This window comes from Palaemon carinicauda, chromosome 13 (genome assembly GCF_036898095.1).
Source record: "Palaemon carinicauda isolate YSFRI2023 chromosome 13, ASM3689809v2, whole genome shotgun sequence".
Classification (NCBI taxonomy): domain Eukaryota; kingdom Metazoa; phylum Arthropoda; class Malacostraca; order Decapoda; family Palaemonidae; genus Palaemon; species Palaemon carinicauda.
Window position 1 is genome coordinate 125315046 of NC_090737.1, and position 18206 is coordinate 125333251.

General features: G+C 44.4%; 1 long non-coding RNA gene across 1 annotated transcript in view; it reads left to right on the forward strand.

The window, feature by feature from the left end:
* Positions 1-640: 640 nt before the first annotated feature.
* LOC137652399 (uncharacterized) overlaps positions 641-18206 on the forward strand; it is a 39675-nt gene continuing 22109 nt past the window's right edge. The window contains exon 1 of the long non-coding RNA XR_011046271.1: positions 641-760. This is a non-coding gene — a long non-coding RNA (uncharacterized lncRNA). The remainder of the gene's footprint in view (positions 761-18206) is intronic.

Here is an 18206-nt window from a genome sequence, read left to right on the forward strand (position 1 = left end):
CTGAAATATGTTTAAAATGTCAGAGACAATAACTGAAAAGGCAAAATAGAAAAGAGTACACTCTACAGACGGAAATATATCATATTAGTCATGTCTTGGTAATGAAGGACATTTTGTACTTGTAGTGTATTGATGTGTGTCGAGTTATCTTTGTGGATTTGAGAGAAGGGTGTCGCCACTGGTTAGTAAGCAAACTTGAAGTATGATGATTATGTCGTTATTAACCAAAGTGATAAGGAAAATTACTGGTATTATTAAAAAAAAAAAGGCATTTTTTTCACAAAATTTGAAATTGCCAAAAGTCATTCATATATATATATATATATATATATATATATATATATATATATATATATATATATATATATATATATATATGCGTCTCCATATATTTTTTCACTTGCATTAAAATTCGAAAAAAAAAGGTCTGCAAGTCAGAAAAGTAGTTCATGATAATTCTACCCTTTTATAGTAAAACCACAGGAGTTAAATATTCAAGTAATGTAGCATCTTTTATTCTATCTTTATGTCATGGTATTCTAAAGAAAGAAAAATTAAATAGTGAAATGTCAAGAAAATACAGTAAGTTGCCTTCACATTTCCATAGTCCTGTCAAATGTATTGTTCCGCTGCCGGGTGTGTCACAGACTCACAGTCGAGTCATTACTCTACCGACTATTCTAGAGTGAAGACAATACGAAGAATCTCTCTCCTTGTTACAGACATTTTCAGTAGTTAACCGTTCCACATTTTTCCAAAGGTTGGTACCGTTAATTTAGATAGTGAAACAGGTGTATTAAAGTATCTTCAGAGTTATTTTGAAATTGAAAAAGAATTGATATGCAGTGTGTATTGTTGGTAGGCCTAATCTGGAGTCTGTAGCCATTGGCCATAACATTTTATCAATGGTGAATGGCATATCTTCATTCGTCTACTCTAATGAACTGCGCAAGTTGATGTCTAATGGGTATATTGAATATTAGTTTAAAAAGGTTATAAACCTATAAAACAATTTGGAGTGCTCTGGTTTTGACGATTTTTCGATGTTTTCTATCTACAGGAAATTATTTTCATTAGGAATTATAAAGCAAAATTGTCTATGATACTGAAGTATTTTGACTAATTATTAGGGCAATGTCACCTTCCCCTGCCTCTGCCAATCATGAGTGGCCTTTAAACATGTAAACTTACACCAGCCATATATTTTTCCAGCTGGTTATCTTGTTGTTATATAAAGTGCTAAGGTGGTATATCAACTCATGAATGGGTGGTTTGCTCCAATATTCATGAATAGAGTGGAAGAAAACAATATACTGAATAGGGAATATACAGTATATGATTTTTGTGTGTAGTTAAATGTATATTAGTAATTATTGGTAAAATTTCGTTAGACTACCACCCAGCCATATTTTTGTATGAAATTTTTATTAATGTATGATATACTAATTTCTAGCGAAACTGGAATTCTCTATAAAAAAATAGAAGAGTGCTGGCTAGTTTGGTATTTTTCTCTAAATGTTTTTAAGGGCTGGGTCATAACTTACATATTGGTCTATTAAAATGTCAAGTATGTTTTTCACTCTTAGTCCATTGTTTACATCTGAGAGACTGAAGGAGACTTATTGTGCGGGAATTTATTCCCATGGTTTGGGGAGCTTTCTGTGCATTTACAATGACGTATTTGTCAGGTGGTTTTTTTTTTTTTTTTTTTTTTTTTTTTTTTTTTTTTTTTTTTTTTTTTTTTTTTTTTTTAAACCAACAACTTACAGGTACTGTACTTCATAAGTTCCTGGTGTAATGGTCTGTTTCCAACCCCCCTCCCCCCAGCCGAAATTCCACCCCCCTCCCCCCGAGGGAAATATGGCCCAGGATATATATCCCCCGGGAAACTTTTTCACTAAGCAAAGGGGGAATCTTGGCCCAGAGGGGGGAATATTATATTCCCCCCTCTGGGCCAAGATTCCCCCATTGCTTGGTGGAGGTAACCATTATTTCGAACGAGGAAAAAACAGACCATTAAACCGGGTCATAAAAGTAAGTCATTAATTTCTTTAATTTGAATGTTTTTAGACTGTGCAGTTCTACATTACCTCTTGCCAGTACAAGTTTGTGACCTGGGAGCGGCTAGGGGTTGTGACCTTGGAAGGGGGTACAGGTGTTTGCCCCCCGGCTAGGGGTTGTGACCTGGGAAGGGGGTCCGGAGCTTGCCCCGCTTATTGATTGTGACCTGGGAAGGGAGTCCGGGGGTATGCCCCCGGCTAGGGGTTGTGACCTGGGAACTTCTAGGTTAGGTTAGGTGGGTTTGTTAGGTTCTGTACCCTTTTGTACATTTTTATATTTAGTGTAAAGGGTATATGGAAACATGCTTTAAAATACACGTTAATATTATCATAGCATTGCTAACGTTAGCAATGGCATTGTAACTTTGGTAACGTTCCGTAACATTGTATGTCTATATATTTCTAACATTTTGTCAAACTTACCGTTGATTCTTTAATTTATCAAAATAGTTTCTCTGTAAGGGAGGGTGGGGGAGAAATGGCTTAGGGGAGAAAAAATATCTTAGGGCTGAAATTCCCCCTGGGGGAATAACAGCCCGGGCTGCTTTCCGGGGGGGAAATCGATCCTAGGCTAATTTTTCCCGGGGGAATTTCAGCCGGGGGGGGGGGGGGGGAAGTTTCCTGCTACACCGGATGGTATTCTACAAGTTATTTTTTTCCCCACCTTCGCCTTCAGTTTTAAGTGAGCCACCATCTCGTAAAGACGTCTTCCAGAGTGAACTTAGGAGAAGCACATCAATCTATTTCAAAATTTAGTATGATTTTGTTTATGTCGGCAATTGATTATGATGGAAGTGCTCTCCGTTCAGTGTAAAGCTAGTGTTACTCATGTGAAATTAGAAAATAATAGCGAAATAAGTCCTCAAATGTCCGATTCTGACCAAGTTTTCAGGGAAGGCCAGAAAATTTTCTACTGCAAGACTTGTAAAGATTGCCAAGAAATAAAAAGGTGATGATGTCAATCATAAGGTAAAGAATTAGTTGTGATTTACATTTCATAATGGAAGGATTTATTTGTGATTTACTTTATCATAACCTAATGATTTATTTTTGATTAACTTTTTGTTTGTGACCTGGGAAGGGTCCGCCTAGCAGTTGTGACTTGGGAAGGGGGATCAAGCCCCCCGGCTAGGGGGTGTGACCTGGGAAGGCAGGTCCGGGGGTTTGCCCCGGCTAGTGGTTTTGACCTTGGAAAGTGGTCTTGCGCGATTGCCCCCCGGCTGGGGGTTGTGACCTGGGAACCGCTAGGTTAGGTTAGGTGGGTTTGTTAGGTTCTGTACCCTTTTATAAATGTCAAAAGTTAAATAATCATGTTTTGGCCTATTTCCAGCCATTTACATGAACCATATTTTTTTCCAACTGGTTATCTTGGGCTTATTTTACATTTCTGACCATTATTATTGCTGCAAATCACTCGTTTATGACATTTCCCCACCCAGAAACCCCCGGTTTCCCACTGGGGTCCCCCATAGTTGTTTATATAAGGGGGTCCAAAAGCTCATGAACGGGTGGCTTGCCCCAATAATCATGGTCAGAAAGGCATAAAACACAAGAAAGCAAGTAAGGAAGATATATGGTTCATGTATTTGGCTAGAAATTGAAGTACTGTATCATATGTTTACCGAAATTTTTTTAAGGTTAGGTTTTTTGGTATTCTTGCCCTTAGTTTGTCAAAGTTGGATATCTATTATTTTCTTTTACTTGTATAATTTTTATATTTTTTTCAGATTCATACGAAAAACATATTAGAATCTAACGCAAATTAAGGGCTACGGAATATTTGCCAATGAATATCGTCCCTTATTGTTACCCCAAGGATATGTTTACGCTGCCATGCTAATTTTCTTCTGAGGGTATTTTGTTTTTTTTGTTAATACATTGTTGGTAAAAAAAAACCTGGTTCATTGTTTTTGGTTATGAATTATGGGTATGGTATAAATGCTGAAGCATTATTGGTTGCTTTGTTTCAGATTATTTAATTAACTGCTATTTTGGAATTCTTCCTGCCTTCAAAGAAAAAAAAAAGTGTGTGCTAGTTGCCTGCCATGGATTCAGTTGTTCAGACGTGCAGTAGTTTTTGCTTCTCATATTTGAGGTTATTGGATATGTTCATGGATATTACAGTGGAACTCCAGAAGTAGTGAATAGGTTTCTGCATTAATATTCAGTGCTTCCAAGAAGTGTCAATTGTCCCAAGGTAAGTGAAGTGCCTAACCAAAAGATGTATTTTGTTTTGTAGAGGAGTTTTCCACCCTCCTAAGTGAGGTAAGGGGACAGGGTGGCTGAATTAGAAGGCCCAACACCTAGGGTGGGTGTGATTAGATTAGACAGCTTCTCTTATTTATATGTTTTCTTCTAGGTTTGGTGGGTGTGTTTAGGTTAGACAGCTCTTATTTTTTACATTTACACTTAGAATAGGTGAGTGTGTTTAGGTTAGACAACTCTTACTTTACATGCTTTCTCCAAGGTTAGGTTAGGTGCGTGGTTTGATTAGACTGCTAATCTCATTTTATGCATTTTCTCCTAGGTTAGGGTAGGTGGATATCTTTAGGTTGAACAGCTTCTATTATTTTACCCAATTTCTCTTCGCTAACTCAAGAACCCTGATTTCCCACTGTGGAAGCCTATTATTGTATTTATAAAGAATGGGGGGGCCGGTGAATTCTATACAATAACTCCACCAGTAAGTTATCAAAGTTGAATACAGTACTTAAACTAAAAATAGGGAAGTGCAAGGTTTCGTTTGATATGGTCTAGAAGTGGTTTAACAATCAAAATTAAACTTGACCCGGCTGAGAAAAACTAAGTCCCTCGACTTCATAACAAAAGCATAGATTGTCATTATTACATCATCGACTATGTTCTATGTAGCAAGATATTACCCAAACGTCAGAGTTTTAACCAATGATGATTATCCACATTTTGCTTGGGAGTAGCATTTAACAAAACTAGAATCACGTGACTTGAATACACAATCAAGTGAGTTTTACCAGGAAACTAACACTTCGACACGTCACACAATTTCCACCGCTTTTTTTTCAATCTTTTGATAGCCATGGAGGCGTGTGAACCATCAACTTTTTGTGTGGTTTCTCATATACCATCTACTTTGACATCAATTTCTGTGTATTTTCTCAAGTTCTTGTCTCAATTGTTATTTAAATTATAAAGATTGTGTTTTGCATTATTGTGGTAACATTGAAGGAATGATAAAGTACTGCCAAGATCCCAGTGTTATTAAAAGTGAAAGCGACACTATTTGCCCAACCTGTGGCTCTAAGTGCTGACCTGATATTGACAAAAGGCATTTTGGTGTGACAGAAGGCATCTTGAATTGAAAAACAAAAAAGGGAAAAAAAATGTGTAGTTTTTACGTATCCACTTTTAGGGGACCTTGGTTTGAAAAGTCTCATTTAGATATAAGATCTAATTTGTTACTTGTATATAATTATATTAGTGTTGAATTTAGTTATAAATTTGTTGAAAATGAATCAAGAATTTCTCATAAAACAATAAATGATTGGGCGCATTCATTCGTGAAGTTCTGCGCATGGGGTAATGAGTCGGAAAGGTGAAGCTTGCCTTTACCCTCCAACCTAATTAGAATAAGTACAAAAGGGTCGCAGGCTGTCTTATATTTAATATGGCTGTGTAAGGGGGGACCCCCTCACTGCTAGGTAAGGATAAGGTTACTAGCTTAGGTTAGGTGGTTTGTTTAGGTAAGCTGGTGGCCTTGTTTGTTACCCATTCTACATGTGCCATTATTCGTATTGTAAACCAATTCTTTAATTCATTCCCCACCCAAAAACCCATGTGTCGTTACTTACAATAACGACATGGGAAATCAATTTTTATTGAATATTTATGTTCATATTGTATATGGGAAATGTTCTTTTATATTACATTGCGTTAAGTGGAAATGTGCAGGTTTCTGTACAAATGAAGGTTTTGTTTATATTTAATTGTAATAAGCATTGTTACCAAGGAATATTGTCTTGTGAATAGTTGTATAAGTGGTTAACAATGCGATGTAAGTTGCTTGAATAGTTTCGTTCGGTTTGCGTTGAGTAGTTGGTTTCGTTCGTTTGTTGTTTTCTTTTGTCGTGGGCGAACGAAGCGGAAGTCATGACTTTGGGAGAGAGAGTGAACGCATTATGTTTACGACAAAGGCAGCAGAGATAAATCGGGACAGTTGCTGCCTGTCACTTCTCAACGCTTATAGTGTAATCTTCAGTGGACTTAATCAGGATGAAGAGAATTTCATTTAATTAACGAAGCCGTTCCTTCCCAGCATTTAATGAAGTGGATGAATTAATCAACCGAAGTTTGGATGAGTATCATATAATATTTAGTTACCTTGGATGGGATAATTCGCTAGGGATATGCATATCTGTGCGTGGGATTCCGTGACTGGGTAAAATCAAATATTTATATGTGGTATCGTGGTTCACCAGTGCCTATTTGTAATCCGAACTCGGTAAGAACTTCATATGAAACCAAGTAAGTAATAATTGGGGCAAAAGCTCAATAGAATATAGTATGACCATTTATCTTTGTAACACAACGCAATGAATTCCTAATGTAGAGAAAGGGTCTTGAGTTCTCTTAACGAATCTGGTAATTAGTAATTTGTGAATGACTGAAGTCATTATATGTTGTCGCTTGTTTGACCCTAATAAGTAACGATACCATCTTACCCACTGGGGATCCATGAAGATTGGAAAGGTTAACAAACAGCGTAAAAATACTGTTCCTCCTCAATTAAAGGGCAGCTTTAGATAAAGTCCCAAGTAATTCATCAGAAAGAAATATCAATTATTAGTGCCGGAACTACTGTATAGAATTATCAAGGAGGGTCCTGTATCCCTGAATCTGATTATTTGTGGCAGAAATGAAGGTCAAATTCGTTGAAAACACACTAGTTAAGCGAAAAAACATATATCTTTGGCGGTTATCCAAGTTTTGGTGGTTATCTCTGTACAACATTCTCCCTCAAGTAAATTTTCTTCCAAGCCCCATTTTCTCTCAATTGCAATCTTTTCTTTTTTTAACTTTGGGCAATTTTAAAACGGAAATAAATTCAAGAACACAAGCCAACCTCACGTTCCTCACCTAACCTAATCTAGAAGCCTTATCCTTAGATACCCGGTATGGGACCTCGTAACTCCCGCGACCCAACCCTTAGACAGCTGTATTCTTAGCTAGGCTGAAAGTTAGTCTGCAATGCCACAACTTCCTAGAGTAAAAACATTTGTTCCATAACCGAAATACAAACCACGCTATTTAAATAGGGTATTACTTTCTGCGTAGCTGAAATGACGAGCCATTAGAATTTTAACGAGGGTTTACTACCACCTCGCTAGTTAGCGAGGGGGTAGGGGAGGGGTAGCTAGCTACCCTTCCCCCCCTCACACACCGGTGAACTAGTTCACTTTGCTTTTGGCTCGGGTGATGCGCAGACGTTCTGCTCCCACCCTCGCTTTGACAGCCATTAATGCTTTGTCTTTTACTTACTTTTTCTTATACTTGATTTATATGTAAACATTCTTTATGTTTGTGTATATTTGTGTATAGAAATATAGTAAGTTCCCTTTTCAGTGTTTTTGCTGTGAGTGTAGTGTACGACTTCGTCACCGGCGTAGTGCCAGGCCACCACGGTTTTACGTCATGGTGTGTGGCCTCTCCCTTGGTCCTTCGGTCGTTCCTTCGGCTTCCGATATTCGGCCACCGCGGGGAATCGGCGTCGCTGGACTTTCTTCATTCATCTGTTTTCTTCGCTGTTCCTCCTTTCCTACGGGGAACTTGGATTCTCAGCGAAGGGAATGAGGTAGTTTAGATTGACTACGGTCTTCTCTCTCTCTACTCGAGGTCGTTCACCTTTTACTACTACTACGTACTATTACGGAAGCTTCTTTCCCGTGCGGGTTGGGTTGCTTTCCGTTTATTTGTCTCAATTATTTTTTAATGAAATCTACAGTGGTACCTCTACATACGAATTTAATCCGTTCCACAACCAACTTCGGATGTAGAAAATGTATTCTTATATCCCATAAGAATACATTGAAATAGGATTAATCCGTGGTTGAGCCCAAAAACCTATGATAACTTCTTAATAAACTGCTACACATAATTTCCCATGAGAATAATGCACACTAAATTAGATAATAGACATGTAAAAAAGAAGAATTAGCAAAAAATGATAAATAAGAAACGGGGTTTTTAGCGTCGCTTTACCTTAGAAACTCCAGCGCAGGTGATGTTGGTGTTGCTACGCAGAGAGGAGACGGACGGGCGGTGAGGAGGTAGAGAGGTTAACTACGATAAACGTACACTACTGTAACTTATTCTAACTTACACTAAGTGAACTTTAACATAACTTAGCTTATTTTTTTATTTTTTTTTATTTTATATTTTTTTTTACATTTTCTTTTTTTCTTTTTGATGATTAATTTCAATCACTTTCACACACTACACTTAAAATTGATTGAATTTTTTTCTCTTCACTCTTTGCTGTTTTCTTTGAACCAGTTCCTTCCTCTTCATCACGAGTTCGCTTCATAGTTTTTTTAAAGAAGCTATCAATAGAAAGTTCCTTGGTACAGCTTTTCAGAATGTTTCGAAAATAAGTTAGGGAAACATCAAACTGCGCAACTACACGACAAACCTGCAATTTCTTTGGATGGTATTTGTCGATGAAGTCGACGACGTCTTGATATTTTCCTAACACTTTTTATTTGCGCCGAACCTATTGCAAGTTCGCTCATACGGACGCCACGCTCATGCTTTTCAATAATTCCTTGCTTTACTTCTAAAGAAAGCATTCCCTTATTCCTTTTCTCACCACTACCACTACCACTTGCGAAACTAAGCCTTTTAGGAACCATGATTTACGTAAAATACCGTAAAAGGATGAACGTTAAAAATCACGATTAAGACACAGTTAATAGCTGAACACACAGGGAACAACCACACGAAGCCGAGAGAACAGAGGAGTGTCCCAAGCCACGCTAATTGAGGGTCCCTCCGAGGTCGAAGTGCTGCCTTCTATCGGCGGAAATAAAAAACACATCAGGCGCTATGAGCACCGACTACGCGTACGAGTATTGTTTACTTCGGGTGTCGAAAAAAAAATTCGGGTGTAGAGTAGGAACGTGTTTGAATTGTACTTCGTGTGTCGAAAAATTCGGATACAACCGGTACGACGAAAATTGCTTACTTCGTGTGTCGAAATAAAATTCGGGTGTAGAGTCAAAAATTTGCTCGAATTTTACTTCGGATGTTGGAAAATTCGGATGTAGATACGTTCGGATGTAGAGGTTCCACTGTAATTGTATTTTTTTTAACTTGTCAGCATTCTGGGAGAACACTTCCCTTCGAGGGTCAGTGGTTCTTACAATTTGTGAACATTCTTAGATGAATTACATAATTATAATTCTGTTATAATTCTGTTTTTGTTAGAGTTCTCCGCCCTCCCCCTTCTCCCGTGAATGTCAGTGGGGGAGGAAGGCGCATACTCAATTTGTAATTCTTATGTTTTCTGTTCCCTCGGGGTTTCTCTTCGGAGTTCCTCCCGGGGGAATTTGTTATCTAATTATTTATTTTATTTTCCCCGTTAACGATGCAGTCTTTCTTCGTTTGCCTAAAGTGTGCCAACGAAGCAGAGCTGTCCTGTTTGTGCCTGGGGAGTCTGCTGTTGCTGCTGTCTCTCTTGGACATCGTCATGGGCGTGATCCCTTCTCTTAGAAGTTCTCCCCTGACAACTGTCGAGCTCTTTAGTTCATCTTAGAACGCTAAGGAGGTTCGCCTCCATGGGTAGGTAACTTCCCTTCCGAGGGAGGTTCCCTTTCCGGGTGTGAGTTTTTTCCCCTGCAGAGGGGAAACTTCTCATACCTTAATAATTCCTGGATGGGTTTTCCGGGTCCTCAGGCGGTTATGCCCTTGGTGCTGAGTGACCGCACTTGTAACCATGCTCAAGGAGCTGAGCGGTTGCAAGGCCGGTCGGATGTAAACTTCGGGTGGCTATGCTCTTGGGGCTGAGCGGTCGGACCTGCAGCTATGCTCAAGGGGCTGAGCAGCTGCAGGATCAGTCTTGTGACCTCTCTCGTTTGCGAGGGAGGCCACTCATAAGGACTCCTCTTCGTAGGATTGCTCCTTATAGGTCAGCTTGATGATCCAACGGCCCTAAGGGGCGCCATCACCAGTGTCTTCAAGTCTTCTACGAAGTGTTCACCTCTCTCGTTCGCGAGAGAGGCCACTCATAGACTCCTCTTCGGAGGATTGTTCCTGTTTAGACCAGCTTGCTGTTTGGGACCTCTCCGCAGAATTGTTCGCCATCTCCTAGACCTGCTGACCTGCCGTCTCCATTCCTGGCTGTTGATGCTGTGGGCGCCCACGCACCCCGTTATCCAACGGGCACCGGTCCCTTCAGGGCAAAAGGGGCTTTCTCACACTGTGAGTAAGTCCCTTTAGCGCCAGGTATCCCCTGCGCGCCAACATTTTCCTCACGCAAGCGCTCGCCTACCGTTCCTGCTGTTCCTGAGACTTCCATCCAGAGAAAACCTGTTCCAGGGACTATTCCTGAGTTAGCGCACAGGCGCTCACCAGTACTTCAGCCTGCGAGTGTCTCCTAGTCTCTTCTTCGAAGGGCACCTCTCCCGTTCGCGGGAGAGGTCTCTCATAGAGACACTACTTAGGAGTATCAAGCAGAACTTCCAGTGTTGATCGTCCCAGTTCCTGATTGTTCTGTCAGCTGTCCCATCATCCTAGCGCGCACGCACGTGCTCGCCGACGATCTTATTACGCCAACGATCTTCGTACGCGCGCAAGCGCCGACGATCTTCTTTCGCACGCAAGCGCTGACGATCTTCTTTCGCATGCAAGCGCTGACGATCTTCTTACCGCCGACGATCTTCCTACGCGCGCAAGCGCCGACGATCTTCTTTCGCGAGCGAGCGCTGACGATCTTCTTTCGCGAGCGAGCGCTGACGATCTTCTTAGGCGCGAAAGCGCCGTCGATCTTCTTACGCACGCAAGCGCCGAAGATCTTTCTTACGCGCTCAAGCGCCGACGATTTTCTTTGGCGCGCTAGTGCTGACGATCTTCCTACGCACGTAAGCTCCGACGATCGTCCGCGCGCAGGCTCCGATGGATCCCCGCGCCGATGATCATCTTACGCGCGCGAGCGCCGACGATCTTCTTTCGTGCGCAAGCGCTGACGATCTTCTTTCGGGCGCAAGCGCCGACGATCTTCTTTCGTGCGCAAGCGCCGACGATCTTCTTTCGTGCGCAAGCGCCGACGATCTTCTTTCGTGCGCAAGCGCCGACGATCTTCTTACGCGCGCAAGCGCCGACGATCTTCTTACGCGCGCAAGCGCCGCTGATCTTCTTACGCGCGCAATCGCCGACGATCTTCAAGCGCTGTCGATCTTTCGCGCTCAAGCACCGACGATCATCAAGCGCCAACAATCTCGTACTCGCGCCAACATTCTCACGGGCTCTTCATTATGTTCCTGCACGTCAATCTGATTCCTGCACACCCTATGAAGTCTCGCTCGCTCGCGCAAGTGTTTTCAACGGTCTCGCGCGCGACCCCTGGGTTTTTCCCATCGCGCGAGCGCCAGCGCGCTCCCTCTACCGAGGTGAGGCCTTTTCCCACCGCACCAATAGGAGAAACCTCACCTCGAGCAGGAGAATCGTCCCGTGTTTGGGCGAGAAGAGCCCTCAGACTTCATTGTTGGAGTCCTGTATCCCTCCTAGGAGGGAACCAAAGGACTCTTAAGAGTCCCCCCCAAGTAGAGCCTTTGGGGACGGGGGACTTTGCTGCCAGCTCTCCAGGGGGAGAGCAGCAAGAGTCAGAGCATGCCTTTTGGCAGGTTTTGACACTGTTGAGGCATCTCAACGGGTTCAAGGACCCTGAGGTTCCTCCTCGTGAGAGCAAGGACACGGTCTTGGACCGAGTCTTTGGCACTCAGAAACCCGCTAAGGCCAGTGTGACTTTGCCCTGGTTTCGAGGGGCGAAGAATGCCAGGGATAAGGTTGAGGGCCAGCTCTCCGAGCTCGCCGCCTCCAGCCATTCCACTGCTGGCAACAAGCTCCTCCCACCTCCACCAGAGGAGGTATTTTGAGATCATGGAGGAGTCTGACTTAGCCCTTCCGTTGCACTCTGTGGAAGAGCTTACCAAGGGAGTCCCTCTCAAGAGACACTCTAGCCGGGAAGTGACTTTCTTGGCGACAGAGATCCTAAGCCAGGAGAAGGTCGCGAAGTGTGCCATGCAGGCTACGCATGGCTACTTTGTGGCTGGACGTCTGGTTGGGGTCTCTTGGCATCCTGTTGCGATCTGAGGATCTGTCCAAAGAAAGCACCAGGAAGGCACTGGAGACCTTAATTCTTTCGGGCACCAGCACCATTTAGTTTCTGGCCCACCAAGCCTCGAACTTGTGGGCCAATTCGATCTTGAAGGACGTGATGCGGTGGCAGAAAGGTTCCTTTCGAAGGTCCCGGCCTTCGAAGTCTGTAAGCTCAGTCACACTTCCCTTATGGGAAAGAGTCTGTTTGAGCCACAAAGATGTGGAACAAGCAGCTGAGAGGTGGAGGAAATCCAATCAGGACTCTCTCCTCCAAAGGGCTCTCACAACGAAGCCCTACAAACATCCAGCGCCTCAACAACCTCACCCGTCCAAGACGACAAAACTGGCAGTGGCAGCAAAGACGACGGTGTCCAAACAGCAGCCCTTTCCTGTCAAAGGCAAGAAGGGCAAAAAGTCCTCCAGGGGAAGCAAGAATCCTATAGGCATTGGTTGAGGCCGCAAACGCTAGGATTGGCAATCCTCCTGCATGTCCACCAGTGGGGCGATGCCTCCAAAGTTGTGGGTTCAGGTGGCAGCAAATCTGGGCCGATTCCTGGACGATTTCCGTAATCAGTCAGGGATATTGCTTCCCGTTCACAACATTTCTACCTCCCCTGACAGCGAATCCAGTGTGGTTGAGCTCCTATGCCATGGGATCGGCAAAGGGGCTAGCCCTACGGGCAGAAGTCGAGACCATGCTAAAGAAGGATGCTCTCCAAGAGGTCGTCGACGGTTCCCCAAGGCTTCTTCAGTCGACTCTTTCTTGTAAAGAAGGCGTCTGGAGGCTGGAGACCAGTCATCGACGTCTCAGCTCTGAACAGGTTTGTCAAACAAACTCTGATCAGCATGGAGACAGCAGACACGGTCAGACTTGCAGTGAGACCACAAGACTTCGTGTACACTGGATCTGAAGGACGCGTACTTCCAGATCCCAATCCATCCGTCTTCAAGGAAGTACCTAAGATTCAGCCTAGACAACAAGATCTACCAGTTCAAGGTGCTGTGTTTCGGTCTCCACAACACCTCAGGTATTCACCAGTGTGTTCACCCTGATCTCTTCATGGGCACACAGGATCGGCATCCGTCTCCTCCGCTATCTGGACGACTGGCTGATCCTGGCAGACTCGGAGTCAACCCTTCTTCGACACCGGGACAAGCTTCTGAGACTTTGCCAAGATCTAGGAATCATGGTAAATCTCGAGAAGTCTTCTCTGCTTCCATCTCAACGACTGGTATATCTAGGCATGATCTTGGACACCAATCTCCACAAAGCCTTTCCATCAGACGACAGGATAGCATGGCTGAGGAGGGTGGCAGATCCTTTCCTCACACGAGAAGAACTCTCATCCCAATCATGGTTACGTCTTTTCGGTCACCTTTCCTCCCTGGCCCGTCTAGTTCCAAATGGGCGCCTCAGGATAAGATCCCTGCAATGGTGGCCCAAGTCCCAGTAGAATCAAGGTCACGATTCCCCAGAAGTTTTGGTCCCTACGGGTCCTGCAGAACGGACGAACCTTCAGTGGTGGGTGACAGTCGAAAACCTCCAAAAAAGAGTGGATCTTCTCGTCCTCCCCCCGGATTTGATGCTGTTCTCGGACGCCTCCAAAGGAGGGTGGGGGGCCCACGTTCTGAACCACAGGACCTCAGGCCTATGGTCAGAATCAGAAAAGTGCCTCCACATAAACCTGCTCGAGATGAAGGCGTATACCTGGCACTTCAACAGTTCCAACGGTACCTGGCGGGCCACTCCGTGGTGGTGAAGAGCGACAACACCACGGTAGTGGCTTACATCAACAAGCAGGGAGGTACCTTTTCACAACAGCTATCCCATCTTGCAGTAAAGATACTGAGATGGACCGAAGTCCACTCGTTCCACTATCAGCTCGCTTCATTTCGGGCAAAAGGAATGTGCTTGCCGACAGTCTGAGCAGGGCATCCCAGATAGTGAGTACCGAGTGGTCTTGGGATCCTCAAGTAGCCAACAAAGTCCTGACTTTGTGGGGTTCCCCGATGGTGGATCTGTTCGCGTTAGCCTTGAATTTCAAGCTTCCGCTGTACTGTTCCCCAGTCCCGGACCCCAAGGCACTCTGGCAAAATGCCTTCCAACAACGGTGGGTTAACATCGACGTTTACGCCTGTCCCCCGTTCTGTCTGATGAGAAGGGTGCTCAACAAGACCAGAAAATCGGTCGACCGGTCAATAACCTTAGTAGCTCCGCTATGGCATCATGCAGAGTGGTTCCCGGACCTTCTGCAGCTCCTTACGGAACTCCCGAGAGAACTCCCTCCTCGACACGAGCTACTCAAGCAACCACACTCCAATATCTCCCACAAAGCCGTAGCATCGCTGCTGCTTCCCGCCTGGAGACTATCCAACATCTCCTCACAGAGAGAAGCTTTTTGCAACAAGTGGCAGAAAGGATGTCTCGACACCTGCAAAAGTCATCCGCAGGAGACTACCTGGCGAAGTGGAGTCTTCTGTGGTTGGTGTCGTGGAAGGGGTATCTCTCCACTCGATACCACTATTCCAGCAATAGCGGAGTTTTTCATGTATTTCCGGGAAGAGATGCGCCTTTCAGTGTCGGCAGTGAGAGGCTATCGCTCAGCCTTAAGTCTTGCCTTCAGGCTAAAAGGAATGGACATTTCCTCCTCGCTGGAACTTTCGCTACTCATACAAGGTTATGAACCTACCTGCCCTCAGTCGGAAGTGAGACCTCCTCCAGGGAGCGTGGTTCGAGTCCTCAGGTCTCTTAAGAGACCTCCGTTCGAACCATTACGCCAGGCTTCTGATCGCCACCTGACTTGGAAGACTGTGTTCCTACTTGCTTTGGCCTCGGCCAAGCGATTCAGCAAACTTCATGGTCTCTCATATGACGTCACCCATTCAAGGGGATGGGTAGAGGTGACGTTCAGGTTCGTCCCTGAGTTTGTGGCTAAGACTCCGAAATCCAGGAGTGCCGGACCCCCGGTTCGACTTTTTCCGGTTTTCGAATCTCCGTTCTGTAACAGATGACCCAGACCATCTCCTACTGTGCCCAGTAAGGAGTCTGAGGCTCTATCTTAAGAGAACAGCTGCAATTCGTCCTCGAGTGCAAGCATTGTTTGTGAGCATAGGAAGGACGAAGAGGAGGGTCACTAAGAACACTATCTCAGCATGGATTCGCAGGGTCATCCACCATTCCCTGAATCCATACCCTCCTCCGTCACGTCGCCCTAGAGCACATGATGTCAGAGGCATCGCTTCGTCCCTGGCATTCAAGAGAAGCTACTCAGTGACGCAGGTTCTACAAGCAGGGTTTTGGAAGCGTCAAACGACCTTCACAGCCCACTACCTGCAGGACGTGACCCACAGGAGGCTTGATACATTCTCTATCGGCCCTGTGGTGGCTGCACTACAGCTGGTTTAAACCTCAGGCTCCTTAATGGACAAGCAGCAGAAGGTTGAGGGCATTGTTACCCGGTTTTAGTCTGCATGAATGAAAAGATATGCCTGGCCCTTATTCTTTTCTTCACCATCCCCTTGGGGAAAGCAGCATCCTGGGTTCTCTGCACAGCTGACTTCAAACCCCTGCAGGTAAACCATGCTTCCTTGTGTTCCTAGTATTAAGATAATACAGTCGCGTCCCCCATACCCTTACGAGGTGGTATTGGGAACGTCCTAACCTAGAATTCCATCCAATGGACTCCAGGTCAACTTCCTAGGACGAGTCACACTTCATTCCTTCACACTCACGCTTACGTAGGCCGCTGTCCTTGCAGAGCAAGGTACTTGTGAGGTGCAGGGACTCCTTATCTCGAGTTCTACACACTTGGATACGGATTCCCCGGGCAAAAGCCAAAAGCCAGTAACGGCTGGGACTTACCACCCTTTCTTATGGTTGTCACCCTATTTAAATAGCATGGTTTGTATTTCGGTTACGGAACAAATGATAAATTCATAGATAATTTGTATTTTTCCTAACCATACAAACCTTAGCTATTTAATCAAACTTGCCCACCAGCCCTGTCCCCCGGGAAGTCCTACCTCTAAGCAAAGTGAACTAGTTCACCGGTGTGTATGGGGGGAGGGGTAGCTAGCTACCCCTCCCCTACCGTTAAAATTCCAATGGCTCGTCATTTCAGCTACGCCGAAAGTAATACCCTATTTAAATAGCTAAGGTTTGTATAGTTAGGAAAAATATAAATTATCTATGTATTTGTCATTTTTCGATATCCAAGAGTTTTAACAGCTCCTTCCAGGCCAATCGGTATTGTTGATGAAGGACATCATGACTGTATTGGCTCATATAAAAGAGCAATAAGGTACTGTTTCACAGAGGTTTGCTATCTGGCCATCAAAATACTGTGATGGATAGTAGACAATGCGATCTCCATGTCAGCCTGGCTCATGCCAAGAAAGAAGAACCTCTTGACAGACAATCTTAGCTGTAAGACTGTGCCCAGTAAGGAGTCTGAGGCTCTATCTTAAGAGAACGGCTGCAATTCGTCCTCGAGTGCAAGCATTGTTTGTGAGCATAGGAAGGACGAAGAGGAGGGTCACTAAGAACACTATCTCAGCATGGATTCGCAGGGTCATCCACCATTCCCTGAATCCATACCCTCCTCCGTCACGTCGCCCTAGAGCACATGATGTCAGAGGCATCGCTTCGTCCCTGGCATTCAAGAGAAGCTACTCAGTGACGCAGGTTCTACAAGCAGGGTTTTGGAAGCGTCAAACGACCTTCACAGCCCACTACCTGCAGGACGTGACCCACAGGAGGCTTGATACATTCTCTATCGGCCCTGTGGTGGCTGCATTACAGCTGGTTTAAACCTCAGGCTCCTTAATGGACAAGCAGCAGAAGGTTGAGGGCATTGTTACCCGGTTTTAGTCTGCATGAATGAAAAGATATGCCTGGCCCTTATTCTTTTCTTCACCATCCCCTTGGGGAAAGCAGCATCCTGGGTTCTCTGCACAGCTGACTTCAAACCCCTGCAGGTAAACCATGCTTCCTTGTGTTCCTAGTATTAAGATAATACAGTCGCGTCCCCCATACCCTTACGAGGTGGTATTGGGAACGTCCTAACCTAGAATTCCATCCAATGGACTCCAGGTCAACTTCCTAGGACGAGTCACACTTCATTCCTTCACACTCACGCTTACGTAGGCCGCGGTCCTTGCAGAGCAAGGTACTTGTGAGGTGCAGGGACTCCTTATCTCGAGTTCTACACACTTGGATACGGATTCCCCGGGCAAAAGCCAAAAGCCAGTAACGGCTGGGACTTACCACCCTTTCTTATGGTTGTCACCCTATTTAAATAGCATGGTTTGTATTTCGGTTACGGAACAAATGATAAATTCATAGATAATTTGTATTTTTCCTAACCATACAAACCTTAGCTATTTAATCAAACTTGCCCACCAGCCCTGTCCCCCGGGAAGTCCTACCTCTAAGCAAAGTGAACTAGTTCACCGGTGTGTATGGGGGGAGGGGTAGCTAGCTACCCCTCCCCTACCGTTAAAATTCCAATGGCTCGTCATTTCAGCTACGCCGAAAGTAATACCCTATTTAAATAGCTAAGGTTTGTATAGTTAGGAAAAATATAAATTATCTATGTATTTGTCATTTTTCGATATCCAAGAGTTTTAACAGCTCCTTCCAGGCCAATCGGTATTGTTGATGAAGGACATCATGACTGTATTGGCTCATATAAAAGAGCAATAAGGTACTGTTTCACAGAGGTTTGCTATCTGGCCATCAAAATACTGTGATGGATAGTAGACAATGCGATCTCCATGTCAGCCTGGCTCATGCCAAGA